General features: G+C 34.9%; 1 pseudogene; it reads right to left on the bottom strand.

Moving 5' to 3' along the window:
• Window positions 1–17,248: 17,248 nt before the first annotated feature.
• LOC148127341 (protein CFDP2 pseudogene) lies at window positions 17,249–18,298 on the bottom strand (annotated as a pseudogene).
• Between the last annotated feature and the right edge of the window lie 2,423 nt (window positions 18,299–20,721).

Genomic DNA, 20,721 nt, shown 5'->3' with positions numbered 1-20,721 from the left:
GGATTCCCATCTCAACTACTGTAAGCTCATTATTATTAACCCTTACAATATACTGTAGTGAACTCAAACTCTAGCTGGCTATTCATTAAAAGCTTTGCTATTATTAGTATTAAATTTCAGCATAACTTTAAAAAAGCAAAGTAAATATACCACAACTGGTTTGCATTCACCTAGATATGCAACATTCTTTGTTTTGTTGGAAAGGTATACCCATCCTGTTTTACCACCCATAAATGCCAGTTTAACTATAAGTGGCTGCTAGCAAAATTCTAGGTTTTTGCTAGAGGCTACCAAAGAAGTTGCTTTATTGTTGATGAAATTAAAGTTCTATTTTCTACTATCATGTTTTGCCTGTTTGAGGTTGTTTATTTCTTTCTATCTTTCTATTCTCAAGGTACTGAGCAACAATCCAATAACCTCTCTCTCTCTCTGTCTCTGCCTTCCTCATCAATAACAGCTTGGGATGGTTCATGCTAGCCAGTAGCTCTTTGATGAGCAATACAAAAATATCCATAGCTGTGTCCAGAGCATTTATTTAATAGTTATTTAAAAATACATCTGAATTGACATCTCCACATGAGCTTCTAGAGCTAGTAATTAGGCTTTTAAATCTACTGTAACTTCACACAGTTATGGTAGCTTTAAAAGCCTATCCTACTAGTGCTCTTGCATGATACAGTAAGGCTTGTTCACAAAAATGAATTTTTGTGGCTCTGTGCATTCTTAAGGGTGGATGGTGTAGAAGTCCCATGCTACTGAGAAGCTATATTTACAAATGGACTTGTTGAAAATCTAGAGAACCATATGGAAAAGATGAAAAAATGGCAGCATCCAAATATATTGTACAAATTGACCACAATGCTCTATGGAATGTACTTTTTTTGTCTTCTTGGCCAAAATATAATTTCCTTTACCACACACAATACATTCTCATTATTGATTAAATGGAAAAGCAATACTAGTAAAAAGAATAATCTTTCACTCTTCAAATGATCTTTGTTCTGTGTTTTGATGTATTTATGTTTCAAGTAACATTATTCTAACCATCATCTCCCCTCATCTCATATTTAAAGCTTTCTTTAAAATGCTAGTTCATCTCAAAAGGAGCTTAACTTGCCTGGCATAACCTCTTATAGTTTTTAACATACATTTTGCCGTTCTGGTTCAATGGAAGGAAAATCCCTGATTTTACAAAAAGAAAATTTCCAGATAAATAAAATGGATAACAATGTGAGATGTTTTTTCAGTCTTCAAACAACAAAGTTTTAAGAAAACTTCAATTAACAAAGATTAGGATTCATAGTTCCAATGGCACATGTTTAAGAAATTTAGTATGTGTTGCCATCCATAAAAATAGGCTGCTTGATTTCCCCAGCTTCTGCGATAATCTCCTTAGTGTTTCCTCAGCAGTGGAAGAAAGCTGTGGAAGAAACAGGTGGGCTTCTTATTCCAGCTGATGAACACCCTGCTTTTTACTTCTGCCCAGTCAGCTGTGGTGAATAGTCTAAGGATTGATAGTGGCTGTTAGAGAAGGAAAGAGCAGCTGAGATAACATTCAGTCTATTTACAAGAAGCTAATTGCATGGAAGGACTTGTTAAAAGATCCACAGTGTTCTCATTCTTGGCTGCCTTTTATTAATTCGCAAATAGCCAGATAATTATTTAATAAAAGATCCAGTCATTGTGTAAGGTATGCCATGCAAGTTGGTGAACTATAATGGGAAGAAGAATGACAGCTTGTTACTATAAATGAAGAAGGTTCATGTCTGAAAGAAAATTGAAGAGCAACAAATAATTGTGTTTTGAATAGAAGCAGTTGTCTTCCAATCCAAAGGCTCCTTTCTATGTGTATACACACAGCTAATATAAAAGAATAGCTTTTGTGAATGGATAGATTTTCTTCAGGGAGAAGGATTGTTTTGTCAGAAGATGGGAATTTGTGGCTCTAGCACACCATCCTTGCAGTTAGTTATGTGTTCACATTTCGGGCACTTTTCAACTGCCTCACATTTATGAAATCTTCCATGATCATGCAATCACATTTTGTGATGTTTTTCCATCTTTCCCATTGGATAAGCTGTATTCAGACATACAACTCCATGATTTACTTAAACAATATGGTGCCTTACTTAACTGTTGTAAAAATGGTTGTAAATTGAAACTAGTCACATGGTGTCTATATATGTTGTCATTTTTGCAAACCCTTTAGTTAGTTCTTCTTAACATTTCAGTAAAGCAAGCAGTTGAAAAAAATCTAATCTTGATTCTAGTATCTTTTTTGTTCATATGCAGAAAAAAACATAACAGTGGCAGTGAACTGGGATTTTTTTTTAAAATAAAATAAAATCCAAGTATGTTATAAATTTGCTGTGAGTAAAGACAAAAGGAAAAAGGATACATCAAACTTTATTTTTTCATTTTTTTTGATGCCTTTGAGACAGTCTTGACTCCTGGCAACTGCTTAGACTAATCCCTGCTGTTTTCTTAGCAAGATTTTAAAAGTGGTTTGCTATTGCTTCCTTCCAAAGGTTGAGAGTGAATGAATATCGCAAGGTCACCTAGCTTCCTTCATGCCAAAAGCAGGACTAAAACTTGTAGTTTCTAGCCTGATGCCTTAATCCCTACATCAAGCTGGCTCTCAACTAGCTTTATCGGGCAGATTAATATCTTTGATATTATCAAGTATGCTTGGGCATTATATACAGAAACTGGAACAATTTATGAGACAAATAAGGTAATTACTGAAAAAAAATGCCTGTTTTACTGAGTGTTATGAAAGAAAAAACAGATATTAAGCAACTTAGAGACAAACCTTAACAATTTACCTTTATACAATTGGTAAACATATACTGCCATACAATGCTAAAAGCATTGTTGATTGCATAACATTTCATGTTTCATAAACGCAAGCAAAAGAGAGTCCATCACAATGTATGTCAGGGGTATCAAACTCAATTTCATTGAGGGCCACATCAGGGTTGTATTTGACCTTTGGGAGGTGGGGTGTGTGTGTGTGGTCAGGAGGCATGGCCAGCTCAACATCACTTGTCAAGGTTCCGTTTTTAGGTGCGACAACCTCCTGCAGCCTTCTGCCAGCAAAAAAAATTGCTGGCAGACGGCTGCAGAAGGCCATTATGGCCGAAACAGAGCCTGGAAGGGGCACACGAAGTCCTCCTGACCTCCGTTTTTGGTGGCAGTGGCAACACAGGCCTTTTTACTGTTTCCAGGGTGGCCCCGTAGGCCAGCTCTAAGCATCCCATAGTCCGGATCCAGTCTGCAGGCCTTGAGTTTGACACCCCTGATGTATGCAGATGAATTTTTAAAAATTTCTGCATAAAATTGAGCAGTATTATAGGGATTCTAGAGTAAAGTTTTCAGAAATATAATCAAAAACAGATATAGTACAAAATATTGTTTATATTGGAGTGATATCTGTAATCCCAAAATTTATAACCAGCACAATACCTTGTACTTATGTATTTGAAAATGGGTGGGATATATTTCTATGAATGATTACTTAAATGAAAGTCTTGACAGTTTGAAGTCCCATGATTAACTTGTGAGCTACCACTCCTTTCAAAGGGATCATCAAAAATAAGTCGAAAATTATATTGGATGCTGCTGCAGCTATGTTCACAGATGGCATTAACATATCCAAGCACATCAAAGGTAAGAAAGAATTACAGAAAAATACCACATTCAAATGTTCACAAAGTACATCTAGCATCCATACTCAATAAGACAGAAACTGAACTGAATCGGATGCAAATTAAAAGAATCTTTCCAAAAACTGTTTGGAGATCATGAGCTACACTGTGGATTTAGTAACTAAAAAGAATTGAATTGTCAGGATTTGTTATTTTAAAGTTCCTATCATGACACTATTATTTTGCTTAGAGCTGAATATAAGTTAGCTAACTTCACTAAGGAATATTTTAGCAAAATAAACAGAGCAAAAACTTGATTAGAGATGGAACTAGAAAAAGATTCCAAGGTTTTCTCACCATAAAGACACACAAGGAGTTATACTATCAAACAAGCAACAAAACAATAACAATAGCAACAACAAAACACCACTTTTGTTACACCACTCCTTATTATTGATTACCCTTGGCTAGCAACCATTTTCAAATATGATGGTAATAAATGGTAATTTAAAAAATAGATTTCTAGCCAATGCATCATGTTCCTGATGACAATAATCTTTAATCTTTAGTGAAACTGATTAAGGTGTGGTCAGTTTCCTAGGAGCCGTGGTAACTTGCTGGGGACTTCTAATCAATTAATTGATGTTACAGAATTGAATTCTTTGTTTAATTATTAATTATTAATCAAATTTATTTCCTTGCAGTTTAGGTTATTGTGCTTATGTTGCCAGAAAAAAATACATTACTGGAAAATCTGTAGCAAAAATTATATCAAACATATCACATAAACATACATATAACAAATATATACATATGAGCCACTTTGGTGTAGAAGTTAAGGCATCAGGCTAAGTACTGGGTGACCATAAATTCTAGTCCTGTCTTAAGCACAAAAACCCTTACATGACTTTGGGTCAGTCTTCTTGTCTTAGCCTTAGGAAGAATTCTAGGGCAAATTGCTTCTGAAATCTTGCAACAAATCTACAAGGCAGTTATCACCAGTAGTCAAAACTGACTCAAAGGACATGTCACAGAGGGAGCAAATGTTTTATCAACTCCACATTATAGTGCCTCCAGAAAATCAAAGATTTAAAAATCAAAGATGAAATTATGGTTTTATTTGATGTCTTAGCACTCTTTATGTTCACAGATTTAGAACTAACAGCAGCACTACCCAACAACCAAGTACCCTAAGATCAAAATATCCAGAATGATAGATACCATCAGTCTTTGATTCACTACCTAATTTCAGTTTGATGGACAAATATACCAACATTTCAGAGGAATACCCATGGACTCACCTTGCTCAGGACTCCTAACAGAGACTGAAATATAGAATATAGAAACTATGGCACTCCCACACATTCAACCAAAAGTATGGATCTGATATGTAGTTGACACCTTTGTCATAAGGACCATGAATACCAAGTAGCAGAAGATACAATGAAAACTCTTTAATTTCACAACGCATGAACAGAATAAACCATAATTTCAACTGCAAAACTGTGACCATTACAGATCAAGTTAAATCCAGAAAGGTAGGGAATTCCTGGAAGCTTGGCATACAGACAAATTGGCCATCAACAGACACTAGAGATAAATCACATTTACTTATTATTCAAAAGAGTTAATCAAAAAGCTATGAAGAAACAAAAAGACCAGAACAGAGACTATACACTAGCAGTGTATATCCAGATAAGCAGGGATTAATATCAGACAAATAATCAATTGTAGAAAACAATACCCTAAATTAAGGAACTACCAAAGAGAAACCCAACACTGGCCAGGGGGTGGGGACTGTATACTGTATATATACTGTATAATCCTCAACTTACAATCACAATGGAGGCCAAAACCCCCATACAATCATTTTTGTAACATTGCTTAAATGAATCACTACAGCTGCTAAGTGAATCATAATTATGTATACACTTTTACTTATCTTGTAAACAATTGACAAATAAATAAATAAATGTGGACGTTAAGTGAATCCAGCTTCCCCTATTACTCTGCTTGCCAGAAACTTGCTGGGAATGTTACAAATGGCAATCATGTGATCCCAGGACAGTACAACTGTCATAAACCTATGCCAGTTGCCAAGCGTCCAAATTGTGATCACATAACTACAGGAATCCTGCAACGGTAGTAAGTTGAAAACTGGCCATAAGTTACTTTTTTTCAGTGCTGTTGCAACTTTAAATGGTCCCTAAATGGATGGTTGTAAGTCAAGAAATACCTATACAATCAGGGAACAAACACCACACTCACTAGCAGAGATGTTCCTTAGTTGGGTAATAAAATATCTGCAAGCAAACAACCAAGCCCAGAGAACACCAAGAATTCCACAACCCTGAATTGCTGATATTCTCTTTTTTCTAATAGAATATTAGAACTATAGGACAGAACCATCAAGATATCAGGTTATTAAAAATCTGGAAAGATAAAATGAGCATGTTACAATAATGAAATGAAAGCCACCATATGGAGAAGTTATTAAGAGATTTACTGTGAAGATAAAGACACTAGAGGGATGACATATTAAACCACAGATTTTTTTTTTTATCATACAGTATGTGAAACAATACTGGAACTCATTCCTAGGTCACGGATTCTTAGAAAAAGGACAACATCTGGGATAGTTGTAACCTCAATGATGACCTTTTGATTTGTCTGATCTGTTAGGATATCACAAAAACTAGAAAGAAATATTTCTGGAATGTATCTTCTCGAAGTTACTTCTACTATTACTTAAGGTTTCTAAAAAATATAAGGATTTTCCAAAGTTAACTTACCAGCACAAGCACCCTTCTTAAGACTGTATAAATAACTATATTATGTTAACCACAGTAATGACACCTGTCCTTTCCACCTCAGTTTGAGTTGATAGAAATATTTGCACTTACATAATTATATTTGTTTAAATGTATTGTAACCTTCTATGAGATTAGAAACTCTGGCTTCTGATACAAAGGAGTTTAAGTATATTCAGCAAAATATAGTTATATTCTTGAAAACTAGCTTCTCCAATCAAGCAGGATAAGATGTATTGTTTAACTATACCAAAAATTCAATCTCCTTATTTATATTCTTAGCAACTGCTTAAGCAAACTTCTAATAGAATCTTCAATATTTTAACTAAGTTACAATTTATATTTTTATGTGTTTACTGTTCTACTAGTTATGAAAAATGCTTCAAAATTCAATTCAAAGTTACTTTTTATTCAAGGAAGTTTACAAAAAAGTTAAAATTTTGCACAATTTCTTCAAACCACCTTTATTCTAACAGGTGAATATATACTGGAATGGATCTTAAAAATTATCCCCCCCAGGTATTACGCATTAAAGAAAAGGTGATGGCACAAAAATATGTAAGTTTTGTTTGTATTTGAATTGATCAATATGAATCATTACTATATCGTGAAAATTCCACATCAAGAATCCGGATACATTGTTTGAGAAAATATTTTGAATGAAGACGTATCTTTCAAAAGATTCACTCAATCTCTCATCAGTTATAATTAGCTGTAATCTATCAACGTATAAAAGTTGATTATATGTTAGTTTTTAGAAAAGTCTGCTATGGAATGAACCTTCTTATGACTTCAGGAACTATATAGTTGTCTTGGCTATAATATGAAAATGACTTGTTTTCTTCTATGATTCTTTTCAACTTCCCAATCTAGAGTATTGACTTGATTATCTCCACTTTAAGCACTAATGACTTGGGATTCTGCTTAACTTCTTATCCCAGATAAGGTGCTATATAATAACCTGTTAAGAATGTTAATCTTCATTATGACTGTAATGTATCTCCCTGTTTAAGCTGTTTTTCTCTGCTCCTAATCTCTGTGTGTTCACTGTAAAATTCCTCTTCAGTGGAAAAGGAGCTTCTATGGGTCTATATAGGTTTTGCTTGCTTTATGATAGGTTTATGTTCCCTCCTAAAAGACATATCTTTCATTTACAAATTTACTTACATTTACAAATCTATTTGTATTCTGTTTTATATTGTGACAGAATCATTCTGGAATCAGCAGTGCTAAAGTCAAATCAATAACAATAACAATGGGAATCTGCCTAAAACTTATTAGTGGGGAAAAAGGAGGTCCTGGAGCATGGCATAAAATGTTGTAATCTAAAAAGCATTGAGAAACATGTTCATAAATTTTTAGAGTTTTATTTATTACTCAAACAAATTTTGTTCCTTGCCTGGTGCTCTATATTCAGTGAAATTATTTGGTTCATCTTTTATCCAGCTAGACTTCCATGGCATGTGGTTATCATCTCAATTTAAAAGCTCAGTCTTAGGCTGAAGTTCCTTCACCAACTTCAGTACAATGTAATAGGTCCACTTTTGTTTCTACTATTGGAAAGGCCCCCGTTCTCTTCATTTTTGGTTAGGGGTTTTGATGTTGATGACCATCTTGACTTAACAGTAACAATAGAAGCTACTGTAGATATGAAAGTAACTGTGAAACCAGACACACAACTAGAACAATGACATAACATGATGGTAAATGAGTAAAATTATAAAGGGGCTTTGGCAAGAAAAGGTTCAAGCAGCTACAGTGGGAAGAAGTCTTGGTATATTTCCAGACCTTTGATGGGAAATTGATTGTGCTGGCACAAATCACCTTTTTTTAAACATAAAGCAAATTCTTGAACAAAACTGATCCCTTGCATAATGACAAATTAGCACAAAATGGTAAACCTACACATGTATGCTTATAGTCTTATCCAGGAAACTGGGAGCTAAAATTTGTGATGAACCTTTGTACTTCTTTGTACTTTGTACCAGGTGTACTTCTACTACTTGCTTGCATTTCTAAAGAACTGTGTTTCATAAATATTCATGGAGCAAAAAAAAATGCATTGAAAATAAATGTTAAGACTTTTCTTATTATCCCTCCCTAGTCTTAATTTAGATACATATTTTTTCATAACTTTTTTTGCCTTTCTTATTGAACTGCGAGCAAGACTTTCCTGTTATTTCTTTAAATGTTCTGCTTTATTCCTGATGCAGTCAGAAGCATTCATCCTGTTCTATTTATATTTATATGAACAAAATACCTATTTTATTTAGGTGAGTAGAGAAGCAATAAATAAATAAGTAAAACTGCCACTGCAAATACAATCCTGTTAAGCTGAGAAAACATGAAGGCTCTTTAGTATATACTTCATGGTGAGAAAAATCAGTATTAAACAGGAGTGTATTCTGTTTTTAGACCAATCTCAATTTTAAATTATGATGAAAATATATCAGAGTTAAAATTAAAATGATTGCTTCAGGATTTTGCTCTTATCCGGCAAAAGGCAATATGTTGCAGTCCATATAACCTGGATTGTTTGTTTTGTTTCATCTTTGGCAGATGCTGAAAAGTGGGATGTAAATGAAAGAAGGGAGTAGTTATTTTTATCTCTTAGAATCTGTATGGGATCATTTGGTCTGGAAACAAAATGGTAAGAGAAGACAAAGCAGGAAAACATTGTTCATGTTTAGAAGATAATAAATATAGCATGTTGTGTCTAAATCTTTGGAGCCATCTGGTTTAAAGTTCTATGTCACAAAATTAAGAGATGTTACCCACTTATGTCTTCAAAGGATCCTGATTGATTTCTAAAAATCTGTAGATATTCCATAATCAACCAAATATTCATGCACATTTGTTTAAAGTACAGATTGTTCATCTAATTATGGTAGACCATTGTCCTCCATCGCAACCACTAGTCCTATGGAAAACAATGTGATAAGGAGAAGCTGTTATTGCCTGTTCAGCATTTGATAGTTTTTGACCACCTCTCATAAAAACATGAGCATTGACCCATGGCAGGAGGATTTAAGGCTACATTTATGCCCAGGTAGTCAAGGAATTGACTAATTAACTCTCCCATTAGATCACTACCATTTGTTTTCATTAAAACTGAAAATTAATCTTGCAGAAAAGTGCCTAAGGACACCATGCAAAATCTTGAATAGTTTCTTTTTAAGGCATTTCTCTATGAAGTGTTTAAGCTTCAAGCATCTCTCTTCTCTTTTGCGTTCATCACTTTTCTGAAAACATATTGAGCACTTTGCAAGAATGAACCTATATTAAACAAGAATCTGTTTTCTTACTATACATTGATTAAACAATTTAATTATCAATGTTGTGATTTACATCACAACTGTCCTGGAAGATGCTGTATATTGTCAGTGAATATGTATACTATCAAAAGTATAATTTGAACTTCAACTTGATGAAAAATATTTACTTGTTTATCTTCAAGTTATATGTATTGCAGTATTTATAATGTACCATCTCTCTTTTTGGCCATAAAAGCACCAAAAACAAGTTATATATGATGTATATATATGATGCTCCTTTGTCAGCCTGAGAATTAAGTATGCTATTGTAACGTATCTGCAAGAGCAGTGGGAGAGAATTTTGGTAACACAGAGCTTTCCCAGATAAAGAAACTGCATCCCTGAGCTGAAGTAGGGAGGGAGAAGAGATTCAGAGCATCTACAACCCTAGAGTCTCCCAGAATATATTTCTAGATAAGAAATTTATAGCTTTAGTTTAGCAAGATTCTGCCCATTACATGTAAACAAATGAAGGATTAAACTCAATTAGATTTCACTGTCATCTCTGGACTTGGGCCTGAGAGGTACCTTCAGTTCCTATTCCTATTCCTCAAATTCAGAGGCCTAGGGTTTAGGTGCTTTCATGATCAGAGAAAACTAAGTATTTTCACATACTTGACTTATTAGTACTATAGTGGAGCATTTTGAAGATCTTTACATAGGTGAAAGCTGATTTTGTCCTAGACAAATAATGTTTAAAACATTAATAAAATTAATATTTGTAATGATAGATATGTCTGTCTGGTCCCCTTGCCTTCTATAATTTATTTAAAGAGAGAGAGAGAAAATGTTGTAAGAAGCAGATCAATCCTACAAGAACAGGTACAAAACAATATCATATGTCTAAAGTATGATTTAAAATTAAGCATCCCTTATCTGATCTGAGCTCAGTTGATCAGATAAATCTAGTTGGTCCTTCTAGAATGTGAAACATATCTCAGCCAGGACTGTTTCAAAGATATAGGGAATCTTTGCTTTTGAGGTATAAAGAAGAAACACACTGGAAGGGTGAAGTTCAACTCCCCCAAAATTCTTCCTTGGGATTGTAAGTGTAAACCTTGTTTAGTGTAAAGTTCCAACCAACATCTATTCATCTAGTGATCATGGTGTGAGTCCAGATCTTGAAGGAGACCTGGCTCAAATAGTTCCCTGGAATAAACAAAAGCTTCTCAGGAAAAGGAAATCTCAGAGCTGAACACCCAGTGCTTTGGTTTTCTGTAGAGACCTCAGGTAGAGATGGAAAAAACATCTCAAAATGAGAATTTCCCCCCTTCTTTTACTACCTGCCCAAAGTCAGATTTAATACTATGTCTATTCACCATTGGTTAGATTCAGAGAGGCTACTGAGTCTCTGACTTGCACAGACTTGTGTAGAAGAAGCATTCTGGTTCTGATTGTCTTCTCAGTTCTGATTGCCTTACTTTCAAAGTGATCAGTACTAAATAGATTTGCAATCCAATCAGACTTTCATCAGGATGGCTATGCATTTGCTCCATCTCCCCAGACCAGGTTTAATGATTGTAATCAGCATTTCCTTAATCCTGAGCGCATATCTCATCTGCAAATGGCAATACTGAAAAGAGGGTAAGAGGATTCATCATTAGGATTTACCCATGTATCTGCTCCAAAAGTTGCCACATTATACAAATCTGGTTTGCAAAAGTCCAGAATATTTCTAAATCACAGCAGAGAAAGTTAGTATTTTCTATATCTTATTCCTATATGTTATATGAAAAAACAATGGCAACAATTTGTCTTCATGATCTTAAAGTGCAAATCAACATAGAACAAGGTATATGACAAGGTGATACAATATCAGTTATTCCTTTTCTCAGCCTGCCTTGAAGAAGTATTTTGCAAAGTAGACTGGGCAAAAGATGAAATAAAAATCAATGGTGCCTATTTAAATCACTTAAGATTTGCAGATGATGTCGATCTTTTCTCATAAGACTCAGAAGAGCTACAAAGACATGTACAAGAGTTGCACAAAGCAGGAGAACTATTTGGTTTAAAAATAAATCAGAAAAAGAGCGAGATTAGGTTTAATAAATTCACCAAAGAAAGAAAACATTTTATATCTGGAGAAGAACTAGACATAGTAGACCACTACATATACTTTGGCCAATGGATCTCAATGGAAGATGATACAATAAAAGAAATTGAATGGTGTGTTAAATGTGGTTGGCAGGCATTTGGCAAAGTAAGCATAATTTTAAAGAACAACTTTTCCCTATGCCTAAAGAGAAAAGTTTTTGATCAGTGTGTACTACCTATTCTAACATATGCCAATGAAACATGGACACTAACCTCACAATTGATACAAAAACTATGAGTGGCACAAAAAGCCATGAAAATATACATGGACAACATTACAAGACAAGATAGAAAGATCCACCCATGGGTTAGAGGACAAATGAAAGTATACAATATAATCAGGAGAGTAAAACAATTAAAATGGAAATGGGCTGGTCATATATAGCAAGAAGAACTGATGGCAGGTGGACCAAGGGAGTCATAGAATGGATCCCACTAGACAAAAAGCATTCACAAAAGAGATCTAAAACAAGATGGATCGATGACATCAGCAAATATTGTGGAGCAAATTGGCAAAAGAAAGCTCAGGACCATATTGATTGGAAATATGTGGAAGACACTTTCATCCTGCAGTGGATAGACAATGGCGAAAACATCTTATTTCTTCCATATAATAGTATCTATAATTTTGCAACCTAGATTTAATCATCTTATGTGAAGACATTTCTTCATATAACATAAAATGCTGTAATGTTGAAATTTCTAATTTTAGGATTACTCACAATTGGCTGACCGTGTAGGGGTATTTTGATCAAATTGGAGAATTTATTATCTGAAGTGATGATAGTCTATGGACAATTACCTATATCATCCACCTGGATGGTTATTTTCCTAGATAATAACTTAGTTATAGCATCTTAATTATACCACTGTCTGAAAAAGAAGTATCCTAAACATGTGTACCCAGATCAGTAAAATTTTTCCCTAATACATGGGTATTATTACAGTGTACACTATATTAAATTTACAACTTGGAACAGGGTGATTAGTTTAGGACTATCATCCTTATTTAGTATCAAATATGTAGGCTGCATAAACCAACCTACATTTATTTAAGGTTTTCAGCCTTAAATTTGGCACTTATGTATTTGCATCAGTCTTAGTTAGACTGGGCTGTAAAAATCCTATTGACTACTAAGTGGCAGCAACTCAGATCTCATAGTCCTATTCTTCATTGCGGATGGTTTCACCAAAGCAACAAAGGGACGCAAACTCATCAGAAAGGTTTCCTTACAATTACTATCAACCTCCCTTCCATCAAGGACCTGTATACTGCATGAGTCAAAAAGAGGGCTGTGAAAATATTTACAGACCCCTCACATCCCGGACATAAACTGTTTCAACTCCTTCCCTTGAAACAATGCTATAGAGCACTGCACACCAGAACAACTAGACACAAGAACAATTTTTTCGCAAACACCATCGCTCTGCTAAACAAATAATTCCCCCAATACTGTCCAAATATTTACAAAGTTTGCACTACTATTACTATTAACCTTCTCATCACTCCTTATCACTCATCCTCTCCCACTTGTGACTGTATGACTGTAACTTTGTCGCTTGTATCCTTATGATCTATATTGACTATTCCTAGCATGATTTGATTGCTTATTGTATCCTATGACTATTATTAAGTGTTGTACCTTATGATTCTTGACTCTTGATGAATGTATCTTTTCTTTTATGTAAACTGAGAGCATTTGCACCAAGACAAATTCCTTGTGTATCCAATCACACATGGCCAAGGAAGAATTCTATTCTATTCTATTCTATTCTATTCTATTCTATTCTATTCTATTCTATTCTATTCTATTCTATTCTATTCTATTCTAAAGAAAATCAAATAAAATCATTTCATCAAAACAAAATACAACATGCATTAGAGAAGGGAAGGACAAATTCATGAAAAAGATGCAGCAATATTTGCTCAGTCTTAGCATCACAGCCATTTGTCTCTGAGGGCTTTGAGAATGCAATTATTGAAAATGTCAAGCAAATCTTAAAAAGATGATAGCAACCAAGATCTCTGAGGAATCTGTTCAACATGAGAGGCTGTCTTTATAATCTTCTATTACTGGCTAGATAGAAAATTCAGAGAAGACTTTGAGATATAAAGAAAAAAGGAAAAAATATGCATTATTACTCATACAATAAAAAGGGTTGCTGAAAACAGGGCATTGAGTTTTCCTTTTTTCCCCATTAGGGCTTAGAGTGGAGAAAGAATATAATGCTTACCCAAAAAAGAAATTAAATGAATATTATCCAAGTGTCCATGAAGAAGAGGTTTTTTAAAATTTGGGAAATAGATTTCCCCAGATTTAAATGATACTTCTATCTTTATCTACTCTGCTCTCAATACAAACACTCACAAAAAGCCAGCACAAAAAGAGAACCATTCTATGTGTATGCATGAATACAAGCTTATTCATATCTATGGCTGTCGCGCAGAATGTTGTTTCTACCATCTGCATATGTTACATGGCAGATTTGGCCATTGAAGTAGAAGAAATGCTCCAAACATAATTTTAGCTGCTCATTTGATTTTCCTTGCCCAAATCAAACACTTAAAAGATTTACAGGTACCCAAGTAGTCCTTTAATCCTCTATTGCACCCAAGGCTTTTGTTTTTAATTGCTGGTACTTTCCAAGCCTTACTGAGCTAAATGAACAAATAGATTCATGTGGAAAAAACTCCAGGGTCACTGAGCTTTTGGGACAAGGTTGGTAATAGCTGGCAAGAATAGTGATGCAAGAAATAATATAGTGAAAATGAGATGCAGGACCGTCACATTTTATCTGAGTAGTGGATTCTGTTTCGCACATAATTAGCAGAATCAAAGGCAGTGTTTTTTTTTTATCCATTGTGCTATTTGTAGCTTTGCTGAAATCTGTAGTCTTTATAATTAGAATATTAATGCACAATTCTGTATTGTAAAGACACCATACAGCAGAATGGCTCAGAACTGGCTCAGATCTTGGAAAGCAGTTCTGAAGTGCTTTTGAGAGAGAAGCAGATTGACATATTTTGCCAAGATGCAAGAGAGAACAGCAAATGAGCAAAAGGCAATGACAAATTTGAATGTTTGTACTGATAGTTCGTAAGTCATTTGGATAATTTATTCAAGTTCGGAAGACAGTTGGGAATTAGTCTCTTACAAATGTTTTGAGAAATGCCTCCAGTCAAGTATGCTCTTAACTTGAAAAGCAAAAGTGAAGGAATTTCCAAAGTATATTTAAGCCATTCATCAAAATTAAGGTTCATGAATACTTTACATCAATGAGACAGGAAGTGAAAAACACCTTTAACACAATCTCTTTTTCAAGTTTCAAATCAAACATACAGGACAAAATGTAAAATTTATCTTAAATGAATTTGAAATACAATAATTCTATAAACAGTCAATTGTTGTTGTTAGTTACCAAGTTGTGTCCAACCCATCGCAACCCCATCGACAAAGTTCCTCCAGGCCTTGTCCTCTACCATCTTCTGGAGTCCATTTAAGCTCACACTGACTGCTTCAGTGACTCCACCCAACCACCTCATTCTCCATCATCCCATTCTTCCATGACCCTTAATCTTTCCCAGCATTAGGTTCTTCTCCAGTCAGTCTTTCCTTATCATTAAGTGGACAAAGTATTTGAGTTTCATCTTCAGGATCTGGCCTTCTAAAGAGCAGTCAGGGTTGAGCTCCACTAGGATCAACCAGTTTGATTGCCTTGCAGTCCAAGGGACTAGCAGGACTCTTTTCTAGCACCATAGTTCAAAGGCCTCAATTCTTTGATGCTCAGCCTTCCTTATGGTCCAACTTTCACAGTCATACATTGCAACTGGGAAAACCATAGCCGTGACTATATGCACTTTTGTTGGCAGGGTGATCTGCTTTTTAGTATGCTGTCTAGATTTGCCATAGCTTTCCTCCCCAGGAGCAAGCGTCTTTTAATTTCTTGGCTATAGTCCCCATCTGCAGTGATCTTGGAACCCAGGAAAATAAAATCTGTCACTACCTTCATTTCTTCCCCTTCTATTTGCCAGGAATTGAGAAGGCTGGATGTCATGATCTTAGTTTACTTAATGTTGAGTTTCAAGCCAACTTTTGAACTCTTTCACCCGCATCAAGAGGATCTTTAGTTCATCTTCACTTTCTGCCATGAGAGTGGTATCATCTGCATATCTGAGGTTGTTGATATTTCCCCCAACAATCTTAATTCCAACTTGTGATTCATCTAGCTCTGCCTTTCTCATGATGTGCTCTGCATATAAGTTAAACAGAACTCCTTTCCCAATTTTGAACCAATCAGTGGTTCCAGTTCTCACTGTTGCTTCTTGACCCACATATAGGTTTCTCAAGAGACAAATAAGATGGTGTGGAACTCCATCTCTTTAAGAACTAGCCACAATTTTTTGTGATCCACACAATCAATTGGCTTTAGCATAGCCAATTAAGCAGAATTCGATGTTTTTCTGGAGTACACTAGCTTTCTCCAGGATCCATCATATGTTGGCTATTTGATCTCTGGTTCCTCTGCCTCTTCAAAATCCTGCCTGTACTCTGGTAGTTCTTGGTCCACATACTGCTGGAGCCTAGCTTGTAAGATTTTGAGCATAACTTTGCTAGCATGTGAAATGAGTGCAGTGTTGCAGTAGTTTGAACATTCTTTGGCATTACCCTTCTTTGGAATTGTTGAGTTTTCCAAATTTGCTGACATATTGAGTGTAGCACTTTTATTGCATTGTCTTTTAAGATTTTGAATAGCTCAGCTGGAATACTGTCACATCCACTAGCTTTGTTGTTGCTCAGACTTTCTAAGGCCCATTTGACTTCACATTTAGGATGCCTAGCTTGAGATCAGTGACCACCCTAAAGTGGTTATCAGGGATGCTAAGCTCATTCTTGTATAGTTCTTCTGTGCAATTTTGCTACCACTTCTAAATCTCTTCTGCCTCTGTTAGGTCCCTGCCATTTTGGTCCTTTATCATGTCCATCTTTGCATGAAACATTTCCTTCATATCTCCAATTTTCTTGAAGAGATCTCTGCTCTTCCCTATTCTATTGTTTTCTTCTATTTCTTTGCACTGTTCATTTAAGAAGGCATTTTTATCTCTTCTAGCTATTCTCTGGAATTCTGCATTAAATTGAGTGTATCTTTCTTTTCACCCTTTCCTTTCACTTCCCCTCTTTCCTCAGTTATTTGTAAAGCTTCCTCAGCCATTTTGCTTCCTTGCATTTCTTTTTCTTTGGGATGGTTTTAGGTGCTATCTCTTGTACAATGTTGTGAACCATTGTCCGTAGTTCTTCAGGCACTCTGTCTGTCAGATCTAATTCCTTAAATCTATTTGTCACCTCTACTGTATATTCATCAGGGGTATATTTTAGTTCATACCTCAGTAGCCTAGTACTTTCCCTACTTTCTTCAATTTAAGCCTAAATTTTGCAACAAGAAGCTCATGATCTGAGCCACAGTCAGCTCCTGGTCTTTTTTTACTGACTATATAGAGCTTCTCCATCTTTGGCTGCAGAGCACATAGTCAACCTAATTTCTGTGAAGACCATCTGGTGATGTCCATGTGTAGAGTCATCTCTTGGGTTGTTGGAAAAGAGTGTTTGTTGTGACCATAATATTCTCTTGACAAAATTCTAACAGCCTGTGCCATGCTTCATTTTGTTCTCCAAGGTCACACTTGCCTGTTATTCTGGTTATCTTTTGGCTTCCTACTTTAACATTCCAATCGCCCATGATGATAAGGACATTATTTCTTTTGGTGTTAATTCTGGAGGGTGTTGTAGGACTTCATAGAACTGGTCAACTTCTTCCTCTTCAACACCAGTGGTTGGGGCATAGACTTGGACTACTGTGATGTTGAAAGGTTTGCCTTGGATTTGAACTGAGATCATTCTGTCATTTTGGAGATTGTATCCCAGTGCTGCTTTTCCTACTTTTTTTTACAGACTATGAAGGCTACTCCATTTCTTCTGAGGGATTCTTGCCCACAGTAGCATACCTGATGGTCATCTGAATTAAATTCACCCATTCCTGTCCATTTTAGTTCACTGATTCCTAAGATGTTGATGTTCAGCCTTGTCATCTTTTGTTTCACCGCGTACAGCTTGCCTTGATTCATGGATCTTACATTTCAGGTTCCTATGGATTATAGATCTTTACAACATTGGACTTTCCTTTCACCACCAGATACATCCATAGCTGAGCATCCTTTCAGCTTTGACCCAGTTGCTTCATGCTTTCTGGCACTACTAGTACTAGCCCTCTGCTCTTCCCCCAGAGCATGTTGGACACCTTCCAACCTGAGGGGCTCATCTTCCAGCGTCATATCTTTTTGCCTTTTGGTACTGTCCATGGGGTTTTCATGGAAAAGATACTGGAAGGGGTTGCCATTTCCATCTCCATCTCTGCTATGACCTGTCCATTTATGCATGCCCCAAGGCAGTGATCCATGAAGGAGAAACAGTCAATACATCATTATTAATTCCAAAGTATTAAGCAATAGCAGATATTTCCATGGAAGTAAAAGAAATACTTCAAATAAAATTGTATCTATTAGGTATCTGAACTTAACATTTCTCATTCTACCCTAAATTCTGTATATCCAGAATGTTGACTGAAAATATATTGGTGAAAGAGAAGTTATGAAACCAAAAACAAAATTTCCCCATGAGTCTGATACTAATCTTATTTTGAGTGCAGTGTCTTTCACTGTAGAATGGCTTCTCCAGTGGTTTCCAACGTATTTGACTTTCCGTAGATGAAGAAAATACATCATGAAGAAGCTCTTCCCACTGGACTTTTTCAGCTCAAGAAGCATAGCAGCATTTTCTGTCTTCTTCTCTAACACCTAGCTATTAAAATATCACAATAATTTTAAATGAATTACACATTACCCTGAGAATGATGTAGAAAAATGCAAGACTTTTTTCAAAGAGAAGAAGCATGTCTGTATGTATGTGCGAGAGAGACAGAAAATAGAAAACTGATTTTTGAATAATAATTCTTTTTCTTTTTCTTTCTACCTCTATCCCTACTGCTATTGAAATCTAGCTGTATCCCTACTTCTATATCAGGGATTCATTGCCTTTTTGTGTCTTTTGAGAATCTGGTGGAACCAAGAATCTTTCTCAGAAAATGTATTTAAATCCCATCTAAAGTTCTCTGTCTCCTCTTATACCAGTAGTAAACAAAACCAAGACAATGCCCTGATTGTTTTAAGGTTCTTTCTAAATAAATACATTTATTAAACTTTATAATTAAAAGGATAATAACTAATAGAAACTTAAAATATAAAAATGCAGAAAAGAAAAAATAAAAAATAGAAAAAAACAACAAAAATATAATAAAGAAAAAGAAAATTTATAAAATTTCCCCTTAATCAAAACATTTTAGTGATTTATCATCTTCTCTTAAAGTACAACAAATGATAACTTCCTTCTCATATCTCATATCTCATCTCTTATCTATAAATGAACACTTAAGGCTTTGTGTTCAATCCTGCTCAGCAAAAGTCTATTAAGTCTGTTATCAGAAATTACAATATATCTATTTTAACTTTGATCAAATAAACCAATGTTATATTCCCGCCTTTTACTTTTAACAATCAGAATTTTTAATTCCTTCAAACAATGTCTACACTTGATTTCTTCCCTTTTATTTTCTTTGTCCCTTCTCACAAAATCTTTCAAAACTTTTAACACATTTGTCTTATAAATGAAACTTCTGTTAAAAAAAAACCTCTTACTTTTTTTCACCAAAAATCTCTTTTCTCTTTTCAGGAATTCTATAATTTGCCATCACAGTGACTAGATTTAATTGTTCATGAAAGGAAATGTTACAGCTTAGTTCTAAAGATGTCTTGTGAGATCAGAGAGACGGTTAGATTTGTGCTGATATTTTTTCTTTTTATCTTTTCTTTTTATCTATATGCTTATACATATATACATATGCATGTGTGTTTTGCATGTGCTTCAACAGAAGATAAGAAGTAACAGAAAGCCTGTTTTCAAATGGATTTTGCTCATGTTACTTTTCTGGTCTTTTTTTTATATCCAGGAAGACAAGGGATTATTTAATATATATTCAATGGAGGACAATCTTTGATATCTGGAATAGCATAGTCCTGATGTCTGGAATAAAATAGTCCTTTGGATAAATTATTTCTAGCAATGGAATGCTGAGTGGGAAGATTGATGCCATCCTTACCACAGATACAAACATTTTGTTGTTATTGTTATCGTAAAGTTGGTTAAATGAGTATTAAATCTCTGAAAAGGCATTGGGACTGATTTTCTAATGAATTATGCAGATCAGGTAAAATAGAAATGAAATCCAATGTCATCCAGCAGCATTCTTTTCTAGAAAAATAAATACTACAATAGCCAAATATGAGATGGTGATGAAAATTATGAACTGTTTATATGTGGACTTTAATGAGAATATTATAAAGATGTAAGCTATAAACTCAGCAGGATATTGCAATTCTGTTTTTAAGAACCACAGTTTCCACTGATTAGGCAGTAATATTCATATTTTAGCTCTGTATATTGAGTCCATGTTATTTTTAAGCTGCTGCAGCACCCTCCCTCCTTCCTTTTTCCCCCCAATTGTTTAGCAGGGCTGCTTTTATTGAGAGAAAAGTTCAGGTAAGCCATGAGCAATAGAAATGTATTCCTATTCAGCCAGCAGATGTGTGTTTATCTCTCTTCTGAGTAATTCTTATGTACTCTCATTATCTGTGCGATTAAACAACACAATGTTTAAGCCAGATTCAAAGGAAAAAAAATCACAAATTGCCAGTTTTACTAGCAGGAGATGCAGATATTTGGTGTGATTGCTTCCTGAGTATTATTA

Source organism: Pseudonaja textilis, chromosome 2, assembly GCF_049901715.1.
Source record: "Pseudonaja textilis isolate UNSWEBS1 chromosome 2, rPseTex1.2, whole genome shotgun sequence".
NCBI classification, from domain to species: domain Eukaryota; kingdom Metazoa; phylum Chordata; class Lepidosauria; order Squamata; family Elapidae; genus Pseudonaja; species Pseudonaja textilis.
This window is presented reverse-complemented; position numbering and strand designations above follow the sequence as displayed.